The 12,710-nt window shown below is 43.0% G+C and overlaps 1 protein-coding gene across 2 annotated transcripts in view; it reads left to right on the forward strand.

The window, feature by feature from the left end:
- casz1 (castor zinc finger 1) overlaps window positions 1-12,710 on the forward strand; it is a 197,447-nt gene that overhangs the window by 85,119 nt on the left and 99,618 nt on the right. For both annotated transcript variants that reach the window (XM_086109352.1, XM_086109362.1), the window contains exon 3: window positions 2,801-2,851. The gene's annotated coding sequence lies outside the window, so the exon portion shown is untranslated. The remainder of the gene's footprint in view (window positions 1-2,800; window positions 2,852-12,710) is intronic.

Below are 12,710 nucleotides of genomic sequence, written 5' to 3' on the forward strand. Positions count from 1 at the left end.
ATTTTGAAAATGCCAATCTTGCCTATTATACAGTGTAATTACTTGTCCGCTTTTTGATGTTATCATATATTCAGTCCTTGCTGAGGCTAAACATCTTTGTGGAGCTTGTCAGCTGATGAAAAAGCATTTGGAACAAAAATACCCCATTTGGCAAAAGAAAGTGTCGTCCCCCCGTCGATGCAATGCCGCTAGTGTATCGAGGAATGCGTCCATTGTGAGTGAAATTGAGATTCACAGCAAAAATGATTCGACGACACTGTATTTGATGGAAATAGGTTTTAAGAAGAAGCTCCATGGGCACCGTTCTTCCCACATCTCACAGCAGGTGCACTATGTACAGTAAAATACGGCAACACCTTAATGCATTCTTGCCTTATGAATGAGCATTTGCGAATTTACAGGCCTGTCAACTCAGCAGGTTTTTCAACTTACATTGCCAAAAATGTTCATTTTGACCTCGCCAGCATCATGCGACGGTTCCTCGCCAACGGTTGAGGACTTTACGGGAGCTCCGCGGGAAAGCGTCGTGAGCGTTTGCGCCGTGCAAAAGGGCAACCTTGTTGTTTACTTGTCTGCCTGCAATGTTGCACAGGGGGGTTGATCAGGGGAGTTGATAGGAGCTGCAATTTAAAAAGAGGACACTTCAGCTCAGAACAAAAACAATTAAAGGAAAATGAAAGACGTCCCCCAAGGGTTAAAAATAGAAAATTATCAACGTGCATCCATGAATCCGCTACGTCCCACACCACCAGCCCCCCCCCCCCCCCCCATTCACCCCATAACTCCCCTCCCAGAAACTTAGTGGGCCTGCATTGTTATGTATGATCAGATCTGCCAGTTCTTCCTCTAAGCTCCTTGTCACATTTTGACTTAATGAAGTGCAACTTAGAAGGGAATTGGGTTCATCATGCTAGTCGCACGATGCTCCCTTGTTGTAGCAAACAGGAGCGGCGTGGGACCGAAGCGCTACAGCGCGAGTCGTTATCATTCCGGTCAGTCTGTTTAACACAAAATTAAACAAAGAACTAATTAGTGCCTCATGAATTAATAACTGCACTGTTGCCGAGAAGAAGTTAGGTTGCTGAGGGGAGATATAAAATAAGTAGGAAGATCAGGTTAGAATTATTATTACTTTTTCGGGGATGCATGGGCTCTCAAGGTTAGGAAACTTTTGAGAGGATTTAAAAGTGACTCAAGCGGCACAGATGAAGTCACTGTTTGTCCTCGTGTTACATTTCGTCAGGGTTAATGGGTGTCATCAGTGGCGAATGCGCCTTTACTTTTTACGCAAATAGGAGAGACATGTGACAAGCGCATATTGAAATAGATTAAATGTGACTTAAATACGTGGCTGAAACGGAACTAAGCTGAGAGTGGCTGGGAAAAGCTCGACATGGATGTTTGAAAGTTAACAATTGAAGAGGAATTGCTGAGGTCAGGAACGACATTGGAGCAACAGTCTGGACTTATTTAACCTTCAAACTACAAACCCTATTCCAATTAAGTTGTGACGTGGTGTTAAACATAAATTAAAGAATGCGGTGCAAATCATGTTCAACTGATATTGAATTGGATTCAAAGACAAGATATTTAAAACCGATAAATTATACTGTTTTTAATTAGTAATTATTAACTTAAACCTTTATGGCAAAATCTACCATATGTTGAAGGGGCAGCCATCTTGGCACACGCCCCTCCCAGTTGGACTTGCAATATGGGCCGGTCATATTTCAGATCATATGGTGGGAAGCCTGGTGTGCTAACGCTCTGTAATATTCTGAAGAACAAAGAGGCAATAAAGGGCTCAAAACCCATAAAAACAAGGTAAACGTAACTTGGTTCCGGGGCTGTATTTCCATTCATTTTAATGGTAAAAATGGCTTTAGCTCACAAACAGAACCTCTGAACTAATTAAGTTCATGGTTCCATTTTACTGCTTATTGCAGGAAACTGTTGCCGTTTTACTGTGATCAATGGTGCAGCTTGTGATTGGTTAGTATTCATGTTTGCGTTGCTTTGTTTTTGTGGATCTAAAATCCGTGTGGGCGGCCCGGTGATCTAGTGGTTAACACGTTGACTTCACAGTGCAGAGGTACCGGGTTCAATTCCAGCTCCGGCCTTCCTGTGTGGAGCTTGCATGTTCTCCCCGGGCCTGTGTGGGTTTTCTCCGGGTACTGCGGTTTCCTCCCACATTCCAAAAACATGCATGCCAGGCTGATTGAACACTCTAAATTGTCCCTAGATGTGAGTGTAAGCGTCGATGGTTGTTTCGGTTGCCCTGCGATTGGCTGGCAACCGGTTCAGGGTGTCCCCCGCCTACTGCCCGAAGACAGCCGGGATAGGCTCCACCCCCCCCCCCCCCCTCTCACCCCCGCGACCCTTGTGAGGATAAGTGGATTGGAAAATGGATGGATGGATAAAATCCGCGTTCGCCAAAGCATTTGGCCAATTTTTTGGGGGGGGGGGGGCGGGGGGGGATCTTTACTGTGATGGAGGTGGTCCACACGCTGATTGATTTGATTTGGAGTGAATTTGCATTTCTTGAATGAGTATCTTCTGACCCAATTGTTCCTTGACGCGGCGTTGTGTTCTCACAACTGTTCCCGACAACGGTCTTCTTCTCGGAGCTCTGACATGTGTGCTCCTTCATACTGTTGATAAAAATCACGTGAGCCACAAGTCATCGGGAGTCGAGAGTGTTGTCGTTGGCTGCATAGCAACGACATGACCTGTTTTCTTTTCATTCAGTATATGTTTCAATAATCCGCATTTCTGTTTTTTTATGCCTCTCCTTTTCCAGATGAAGTGATTCCCCCCTGAACGGAGTGACTCCCCAGGAAGAGAAAAGGAGGTAAGACAAATCTCCGCCATGACTGATTACTGTCCCCACCATCTCCCCTGTTCATATCTACAACAATATCAGGCATCTTCATTAATCCCCATGGATCAATGTGTCTGGGGGTTGTAAAAATTGACAAATGACTTATTAGAATCCCACCGTTTTATTTTCCAACTGATTAACTCACAGCAATGTCGTACGCTATGCTGGCACACTGATGTATCTGTTTTGCAAAGAGGGGCCCCATCTCATTCGCTCCCATTCTTGTCATGCCATGAGGTATGTAACACTGTGGAAAATACACGCCAGACAGAAGTGCATTGGCTCCATGCGACAAGCACAATATGCTGCTTTTGACGTACAACAACTACGCTTTTATGAGTTCCTGCATACGAACAGCTGGAGAGTTGTGCCTTTTTCATCGTGTCGTGCATCTTGTTATTATGAGCTCAGCTATGAAGGCACTGTTTGAAAGAAGAACAGCTCCATTTGCTTTGTGCGCCGTGTTGATATTTACAGTACTTGTGTTGATTTTAGGCCGATGTTCCATAATACCTGGTTTATGTCTGGAAATTGTCACGGCAGCAGCCCACATTGTCATTTTGATAAAATAATGTAATTTCCCCCCCCCACCGTATGGCATTTATTACTGGAGCAGACATTAGACACAGACATCTAAGTAAAAATGACGTCCACCAAATTAACAAGAGGATAAAACCTTTTGTTGCTGATTAAAAAAAATAAAAAAATCTGCCCCTGTACAATTTGACTCTCCAGAGGACACTAATGACTTGTGACTTCAAGAAACTGGGTTGCTTTTCTCCCCCCTTTCCCTTCTCCTCCTACTCGTCGTCTTCGCCGAGATGAAACCTTGTGTGCTAATGATGTTAGCTGGTATGAGCACAATGCTGATGTGGGAGTCTGTCATGAAGATGCAGACAACAACCCCTGCCCCTGGCCTCTTAGTCAAGAGGGATCTCAACATTCACTCGTGACACCGTGGGCTGCCTCATGTCAAACTCGGAGACCCCCGGCTACAGCTGAGGGCTGGCGCGGTCGTGAATCGAGACGGGGGGCTACGCCACGCTCCTTTGTGTCTGATGGTGTCACTCGCACACTGGAGAGGAGACGCGGAATGACAACTGCGGCACTTAGCGAAGATTCCCTGAAAGATGCGCACATGTATTATACATTTCTTCTATAGAGTCGATGCGGATGTACCGATGCTCTTTGCAGAGAACAAGTTGCTTTGCAAGTGCGGTACGACTGTCAAAACTGTGTATACCATCCAAACGTTTCCCTGGCGTGTAACCACATTGCAGCAACATCGTTAGTTTAATTGGCTTGTGATAAATGTTAATGCAACTTATAAAGACCAACCCGGCTTTAACGCAGTGTTGGCGTGACATCCCCCACCAAACCCCCCCACCTCCTCCCTCTCTCCTCATGGCTCTCGTCGACGTACCGTCGGCCCAGGGAACACTCCTGGAGCATCACGCAGTCGCTCTCCGAGACAGTGGGAAGAAAATTAAACTGCCAAATTTGTTTTCATTGGTCCCAGGGACGATCTCGGGGGACGTTTGGGCTTTTAATTGAGCTCACTGAGCAGAAATGTATAGGGCTGCTTACCAACAGTGACGTCTCCCCTTTCCTTCTCGTTAGGCTGGAGCACATTGTTTGTTAAGTAAAGTGACGATTTGCCAAACATTAGTACCTTGCGCTTAGCTGACAGTTTCTCTGCTTGTGTTCCTACAATGCAGACTTGACCATTATTGATTTTTGCAAACTGTAGCTCATTTTCTTTCGTGTCGCGCTTCTTTTGTCCAGCTTTCTGCGGTAGGGCAATGCTTTTTGAATAAACACGGAGTTCATTCGGTCAATCGCCGACAAATCTGCACAAAAAGGAAAACCGTGCAGCGTAATCTGCATTCTCGATTCACTCAGAACGGGATAATAAAGTCAACTCCACCATTCCCCCACTTCTCTGTTGCGGGTTTTTGTCCTTTACATTTTTTTCCACTGTGTCAAAACAAGTAAAGGCGACATGGATATGGCAGTCCTGTGTAAATATTTATGATGTAACATCTCCATGTGAATAGACTTTCCTCTGAATCCATCCATCATTACGGGCGTATCGTGAAAGCCCACCTCCGGGTCCTATGGAGCTGAGACAGGAGCGGCGTGTCCCCCTCTCTCACAGTATTTGTTTTTCTTTGAGTTGGGGGCAGCCCAGCTGTGAGGGCATTTCATGTGTCAACCGTGCAGTTTTTATTCAACACCAACTTCAAAGACCATTTTGCTCCATTGTTTCTTTGACTGGGCTCCTGGACCTGAAAATCCCTAAACAGAGAAATTTGATGTCGGTCAAGTTCCAGCAGCTCATGAAAAGTGACATTCTTTAAGACAAAACATTGAAGTCACGGGCAGCAGGATCTCTTTTTTTTTTCTTTTAAGACAAAACATTGAAGTCACGGGCAGCAGCATCTCTTTTTTTTTTCTTTTAGACCTTGTACTTTTTGTTTCCAAGAAATTTCTTCCCCCGGAGCTGATGAATTCGTTTCAAAAACAAAATGTTGAAAAAATATGTACGGTTCTTGCTAGGCTTGTGCGATCACCCTGGACATTTGCATGTATACATATCAATGAGGAAGTCAACAAATACTGTAAGTGTCAAATCTTGCTCTTGGTTTAGCACTATTTTATTTGCAATGTCGAATTTTTCCTCTGCACTTGCACATGTCAGTCGGGAACGTCTGCAGTGATACACTTGAAAATAACAATCCAGATCCAATATCCGGTTAGGTCCAGAAGTATTTGCCCAATGACAGAGATTATACAACTTTCCTGCATACACCATAACAATGGATTTGAAGTACACCACAAAATTTTCTTTGCAATGATTAGTTCGCGCGGCCCTGTGTTCCAGTGGTTAGCGCATCGACCTCACAGTGCAGAGGTCGTGGGTTCGATCCCGGATCCGACCTCCCTGTGTGGAGTTTGCATGTTCTCTCCGTGCCTGTGTGGGTTTTCCCGGGTACTCCGGTTTCCTCCCACATTCCAAAAACATGCATGGCAGGCTGATTGAACATTTCAAATTGTCCCGAGGTGTGAGTGTGGGCGCGGATCGTTGTTCGTTGTCGTTAGCTGGCAACCAGTTCAGGGTGTCCCCCGCCTAAAGCCCAAAGACAGCTGGGCTCCAGCACCCCCCGCGACCTTTGTGAGGACAAAGCGGATCAGAAAACGGATGGATGGATGATTAGTTCTTTATGGCTCTACTAGTCCAAACACGGCTTTCTGATTAATATTGTGATTGTGGAATATGAGTTAGGAAGTAAAATTGCTCCCGCATTTGTGCATCTCTGGGGGCGGCCATTTTGCCACTTGCTGTCGACTGAAAAAGACATCACAGTTGTTCGGGGCTCAGGTGTCAGGCTCACCTGTTTGTTTGTTTTTTTGGAAACCAAGCCATGATTGGTTGTTACCTGAGCCCTGAGCAACTGTGATGTCATATTCAGTCGACAGAAAGTGGGAAAACGTCCACCCCCTGAGATAACTAAAAAAAAAAAAAAAAAGGATTTTGCTACTTCCCTTCTAATACACAAACACAATATTCAACAGAATGCCATGTTGAGAGTAGAGGAAGCAGAAGAAAAAAATGGGGTTGACCTCCCCTTTGAAACATGTCTTTTGAAATCTCCAAATACATTTAGGCTTGCCTGATTGTTACTACCTTGGTAGTATACGAGTGCTAAGGTACAGACAGTGGATTTATCAGGTTGTGTGTGAAGGTAAGTCTCCTGCCTTGCCTAAGTGGATTACAAGGTTTTAGGCTTTTCTCCTTGCACAACATATTGGCAGAAAGTAGCTATTGCAGACACTGGCTAAATATCACCACACGGGCCTCTCACAACATTATCATTAGGCTACGGGAGATTGCTGAAGCGTGAGTGAATACATCACCATTTTGACATGCCTCCAAAGATAATGTGGATTACAACAACGGTTGTAAAATCTTAATGCTGCCGTCCAGGTTTGTCCATTAATCTGCACTGCCGAGTTTCCTTTGTGTTGTGAGCATTACACAATATCTAAATAACAAAGGTAACGTTCACGTTGACAATTAACACGCTGTTTAATACTCAGCCCGCGCAAGCCACAGGGGAGAGCCGAGATACAACTTGCCTCGGAATGCGGAAAAGTTCATAATACGTGATGAACATTAGACTTGGGATCAGATACCTGATTATCTCAAACAAAACTGTTGATCCTGTATTGTTCACTTACAAACGGTTGAGTGCTGAACGATGCAATTCGCTGTGTAATTGCTTTTCCTTTTTTTTTATGATCTTTGTGTTTCATTAAGTCGCCTTCAGATGATACATGGTGAATAAATGCCATTTTTTCCATGATTTCAAGTGGCTCTTTTCCCTCAGTGCATCCATTCAAGCTTTCAATACCTTTTCTCCCCCTCTCTTCTCCTGTCTCTTTTTTTTTCCACGAGCAGGAGGGTTTTACTTTACTCCTTTGTCATCCTAATTGATTGCATTAACCTTTTGAGTATTGAATTTCCTGTGCATCACGCCGAGCACAATGTGGAATATTATCATAATCCTTCCAAGTAATGGACACAGGGCAATCAACAATGCTTTAGGAAAAGTACATCTTTGAAAGATGGAGCATCATATTATTTTCAGTCCAAAGATGCGGATTGGCGAGGAGTGTTGGGCTTTAAGAAAGTTGGTCAAATTAAGTATGGCCTGTTTGTCCATCTATCAAAGACGAGATTTACTTTTCTTATGACTCGTTTTAAACTGTGGCGTCTTGATGACAATTACTCACCGGTGTGAAGGAAAAACATACTCATAGCAACCTCAGTGATGTTACGTTTTCTTGGTTTTTTTTTTATTCCGCCAAATTACTTACTTTTTGAACTGCTAAATGAATCTCTAGTGAAAAGCTACCTCAGGCACAAATATGTCAAGCACTGCCTACTCTGGGCTCTCCAATTTCTGTCAGACTAAATATGGGTTGACGCATTAAAATCACTTAAAAATTTCCCACTCCTGATTTTTTTAAGAGCTGAATGCTAGACTTTAGGTCCATTTTGTTGTGTGTTGGTCTATATTTAGGGTATTTTAAAAGGAACGACCTAAAAAACAGATTAATATGATCCCAAGAAGTGTCATTGAAAGGCTTATCACGAGGCTTTGAGGCAGTCACTTGAACAACACTGATCAGCCAAGAGCAAATCCTGATGGTCACTTACAGCAATGGTCCCCAACCCCCGGGCCACGGACTGCTACCGGTACCGGTACCGGTACAGGCCGCACAGAAAGAATAAATAGCTTACATTACTTCCGTTGTATTCATTTCAGAATCTGAAAGATGTTTTTTTTTTTTTTTTTTTAAATTACCGGATTCTCTGTTACATCCGTTTACAATACGTCAGTCTTGACATGCTTCTCTGTCACGTGATTGGTCACCGCTAAAATGAAACCCAGGAGATAGCAAAATGAGTAAAAAACAAACGTCTTTGGAAAGTTTTTTCGGGAAGAGGAAAAGGCCCAGCCAGGAGACAGAAGAGGAGCCTACGACTTCCAAGAAAAAGAAAGCTACATTTAATAGACAGTATCAGGAGTCCTACTTAAAATACGGATTTATTTCAACGGGAGTTGGCACAGTATGCGGTGACGGTGAGCCGTATTTCCCATGCACTTTGTGTTTGCGGTGTATCTTATTTTAAAGGCATGGTTCAACATCACCATAGCAACCAGAGTGTTGCGTCCATGCCGGACGTTCGTCGTGTCATGATTTGTGTTTATTATTATGTTTAGAAAATACCACAGTTTTCATGCAGGTCATATCAGATTATTTTGTTGTATTTATCTGCCACACCTCAAAGGCCGGTCCCGAAAAATATTGTACATGCGGGTATCAACTTTTGTCGTATTATGTTTCGATATCATTGCTCTTTCATGCCCCACGTTATATAAAATCCAACTTCCGATTTCACATGGAAACTTGTTGTTCGCAGCTTTTTAAGTCAGCTTTTATCTCTGCGCAACTCAATAAAATGCATACAGTACTGTCTACAGTCCACTTCAGAAGCTCATATGTTGCTATGGATTCCGCGAAGTACCTTGACGTCCGTTGGTAATTTACACAGACTACAGTATGTAAAGGCTGGCGTTAAAGTGATTGATTGTTGAAAAACTGACAAAAACCATTATCGTTTCCTTGGCAACGGCCAGTATTATCTGAGTTGTTTTGATGAATTGAGGCAAGATACTCTGTAATTCATATCAGCTCTATTATTTTTTTTTCATTGCTAAGAAGGACAAAAATCAATTGCAACAAGCTCTTATGCATGGATAGATGCAAGTATTGATTGGTACGTTGTTCATATGGGTAGTGCATTTGAGTTTGATTTAAGACAGGTCACTCAAAGACATCGAGTGAGGCTCTTAGATTGGATAAAAGTGTTTGTAGTCAAATCAGGCGCGGTCCGGCTTTTGGCCACATTTTGGCAAATTCGCTCCTGTTTGTGATTTAAAAAAAAAAAAAAAAAAGAGTCAACGGATTGAATGAGGTGATAGGTCAAAAAATAGGCCAAGGTCAGTCAAAAGCACAAAGCTTTACCCTGTCCGTCTTTTGTCTTCTGTCAAGCGTCACTCCTATTCCACCGGGAACGTCTGCGCTGTTGGCATATGGAAAACAATGACTTTAAGTTCAATTAAACAACTCCATGGGGCTCACAATATTGATACATGTCAGCATTCTGAAAAGGCTGATCAACCAGTTCACCAGAAATGAAAAAACCCAAAAACTTGATGTTGAGGTTGGACGGTCCTTTCATTAATTTAGTGAGCTGCAGTCACTGGCTGATCAAGCGATCCAGAGTTTTTAGTCAAAGAATGTCAATGTAATAATGGTACAGAGTTCCTTCCACTATATTGCAACATCATTCACTCCCCTGTTATGTCATGTTTTTTTTAAGCAATCTTTTTTTCAATGGGTTTTTACAGTATATTTCAGGGCTGACAGGATCCGGTCCTCGCGGGCCCCTATCCAGCATGTTCTAGAGTTTTCCCTCCTCCAACACACCTGATTCAAATGATCAGATCATCCCGAGAATGATCCTGATAAGAGGGAAACATCTAACACATGCAGGATAGAGTTCCTCGATTTAACATGTCTCTGATGAAGCCCCAAATAAATTTCCCTTCTAGTCTGCTTTTCTTGACAGTTTGTATGCCGAGCAGGCAGAAGCCTGAAAGTTTTGTGTTCACGCGGACTTAGATTTTTAATTGCTCGTAATTCCCTCCACCTTGTCTAAGGCCCCAGTTGCATCTGAAGAAAAACAGCCCCCAAGCATGATGCTGCCGCCACCATGCTTCACTGTTGGCACGGTGTTCTTTTGATGATGAGCAATGTTTTCTGTTTACACCAAATATACGGTACCGATACCTTTTGGAATTATTGTCACAAAGTTCAACCTTGGTTTCTCCGGAGCGTAACATATTTTTTATTTGGAAGATTTTGTTATGGTCCAATGAAACCAAAACTTTCGAGCTTTTGCAAGAAAGCAAACAAAATTTCAGGAAAAGCCTACTAGAGCAACATCAATTTCAGGGGCTTTATCAGACACTTGAAATAGTTGGCCGGTGTGTGTTGACTCAAATTTAACTCATTCACCCCCAAAGACGTTTTTAAACATCTTTTCAGACTTGGTCTAGAATCGGCTGATACTGAATTTAACAAGAGTTTGAATGCGATTGGTGAATGCTTGACATAGCTACACGTGCCACCACATTATTTCAGTTATTTTTACTTCCCCTCTCAAAAGGACAAAAAAAAAAAAAAAGAACCAGTTCAGTTGTATAAGTTACTGGTCACATTCATGGTTCAAAAAAAAGGAGAAAAAAAAGCTGTGATATCATTTACCTTTGTTTCATTTTTACAGCACAAAAACAACTTGGCATTTATAACAGGGCTTTGTCACGACACGTGTGTTCATTTTACTTTTGCGTTTACTCACTCCCTTTGTGGGTTAAACTCGATACATATTAACCTGATCCATTCGGGGGCTAATTCACACCACACCTTCATGTTGAAAGAGTTCCCATGAAAACTGAGAAATGTTCCGAGTTAAGCCAGCGTCCCCCCGTTCTTGAGGGTTGTTTGTCATCTATCTGTCATTGCGCTTATTTGTCAGCCTCGCCGCATTCGGCACCAGAAAAAGACCGAATCTTAATTGATCTAATCTGGTTAGCGCTTGCTATTTTCCACAGTTACATTAGAAATCCTCCCCCCACACCCCCGCCCCGCCTCGCTCCCTTCACCTCTCTCCCGCTCTACCCCCCATCCGCCCTGACCTACATGGTAGTCACATGGCCCCGACTCCCTGGCTTGTCATTTTATGGAAAATCTGCAGGAGATAAAGCCACGGGGTTTAAAGTGTTATCCCCGCCTGTCCTTTGAGAAGGGCTAAACACTGAATGAGGTGTTATTGCATCAATGCAGTTGGACACTCGCAGGCAGCAAAGAGGATATCTTCGTCCCTTTCTCTCTCTCTCTCTTCCTCCTCCTCCTCCTCCTCCCCCCTTCCGTTTGATTGGATTTATTAGAGTGTCACCACTGTGACTTTGGGGGATTTCTCTTTCCCTGACACTGTCTTTGCATGCTCGCTTGGGTTATTTACTTAACTTGTCCAGAAAATGGACTGTGATCTACAGCTTACTGCCATGTCTAGGCAGGGACTCGTGCCTCATGCAAGTTAAGATGTAGCAGGCAGACACCTTCCGTGCTGGCTCACGCTGCTTTGCGTATTCCTCCACCGGTGCTGAGGGTTTAGTTTTTGCACTGTGACCGAGTCCCCTTCACACTGTTGCCTTGCCTTCGACGTTTTCTGCTGCCCTTGCCATTCAGCCAATTACGGCAAAACAGCTTAAGCCATTTTATCTTTACTATTTTTTCCCCTCCTCCTCCCCTTCTCTTGTTCCTGCTATATGTTGATACACAGCTCAAGCTTAGAGCTGCAGACAACAATTATAGTTCCTTGTCAGGTGCTTTATGGTTTAGAATTCACGGCCGTATAAAGTGGTCATTGAACTTGAACTTTTTTTTCTTTTTTTTTTGGGTAAAGATTTGGAATCCTGCTAAAATTGCAACTCCTTTCCTTATTTTGGACTCAGTAATCCCTGCAGACTGTAATTTGAACAAAAGTAACATATTTTTAGTCTCACTTGAAAACTGTCACTTATTTACAATTGCATGACCAAACCCTAAATCTCTTTATGCTTATTATAACTATGACATTGGACTGCAGTTTTTACTGTCTCTCCTGAGGCCACCACCACCACCTACTCATCTCAGAGCCCATCCCGTATCATCGAATGCTTGAACCCTTTCATGCACCAATAGCCTGTAACCCCAATAACCTGATAAGGTGTCCACTGTAGTAACCGCTGTCCCCGAAAGGGTAAATGAGCCAGCACCCAAAGTGTTGCCATTTTGAACAGGAATGAGGAATTCCAAACTGAATTCACCTTTTCATATGCAAATTTCAGCTAGTTCACCTAATCAAGCCTCACAATTCAACCACCAAAACAAAATTTTCTCTCTCCGGGACTTGAAGTCAATCAATATAATTTGACTTCTTCATCAATAAATAATAATGCACTTGACTGTTCTGGGTTTTTTTTTTCTCCAATTGTTTTGTATGACCCAAAATGTAAAAATAAATGAATAAATATCATGGATATTAATAATAATTTTGATTAAAGAGCATCTACATACTGGTGGATTACCCATTGCGGAAACGCGATTGAATAATTTTGGTAATTATCAGTGATGCTGATTTGCATAAAGA

The sequence above is a fragment of the Hippocampus guttulatus genome, chromosome 1, assembly GCF_054856545.1.
Source record: "Hippocampus guttulatus isolate MCC_2025c chromosome 1, RoL_Hgut_1.0, whole genome shotgun sequence".
NCBI classification, from domain to species: domain Eukaryota; kingdom Metazoa; phylum Chordata; class Actinopteri; order Syngnathiformes; family Syngnathidae; genus Hippocampus; species Hippocampus guttulatus.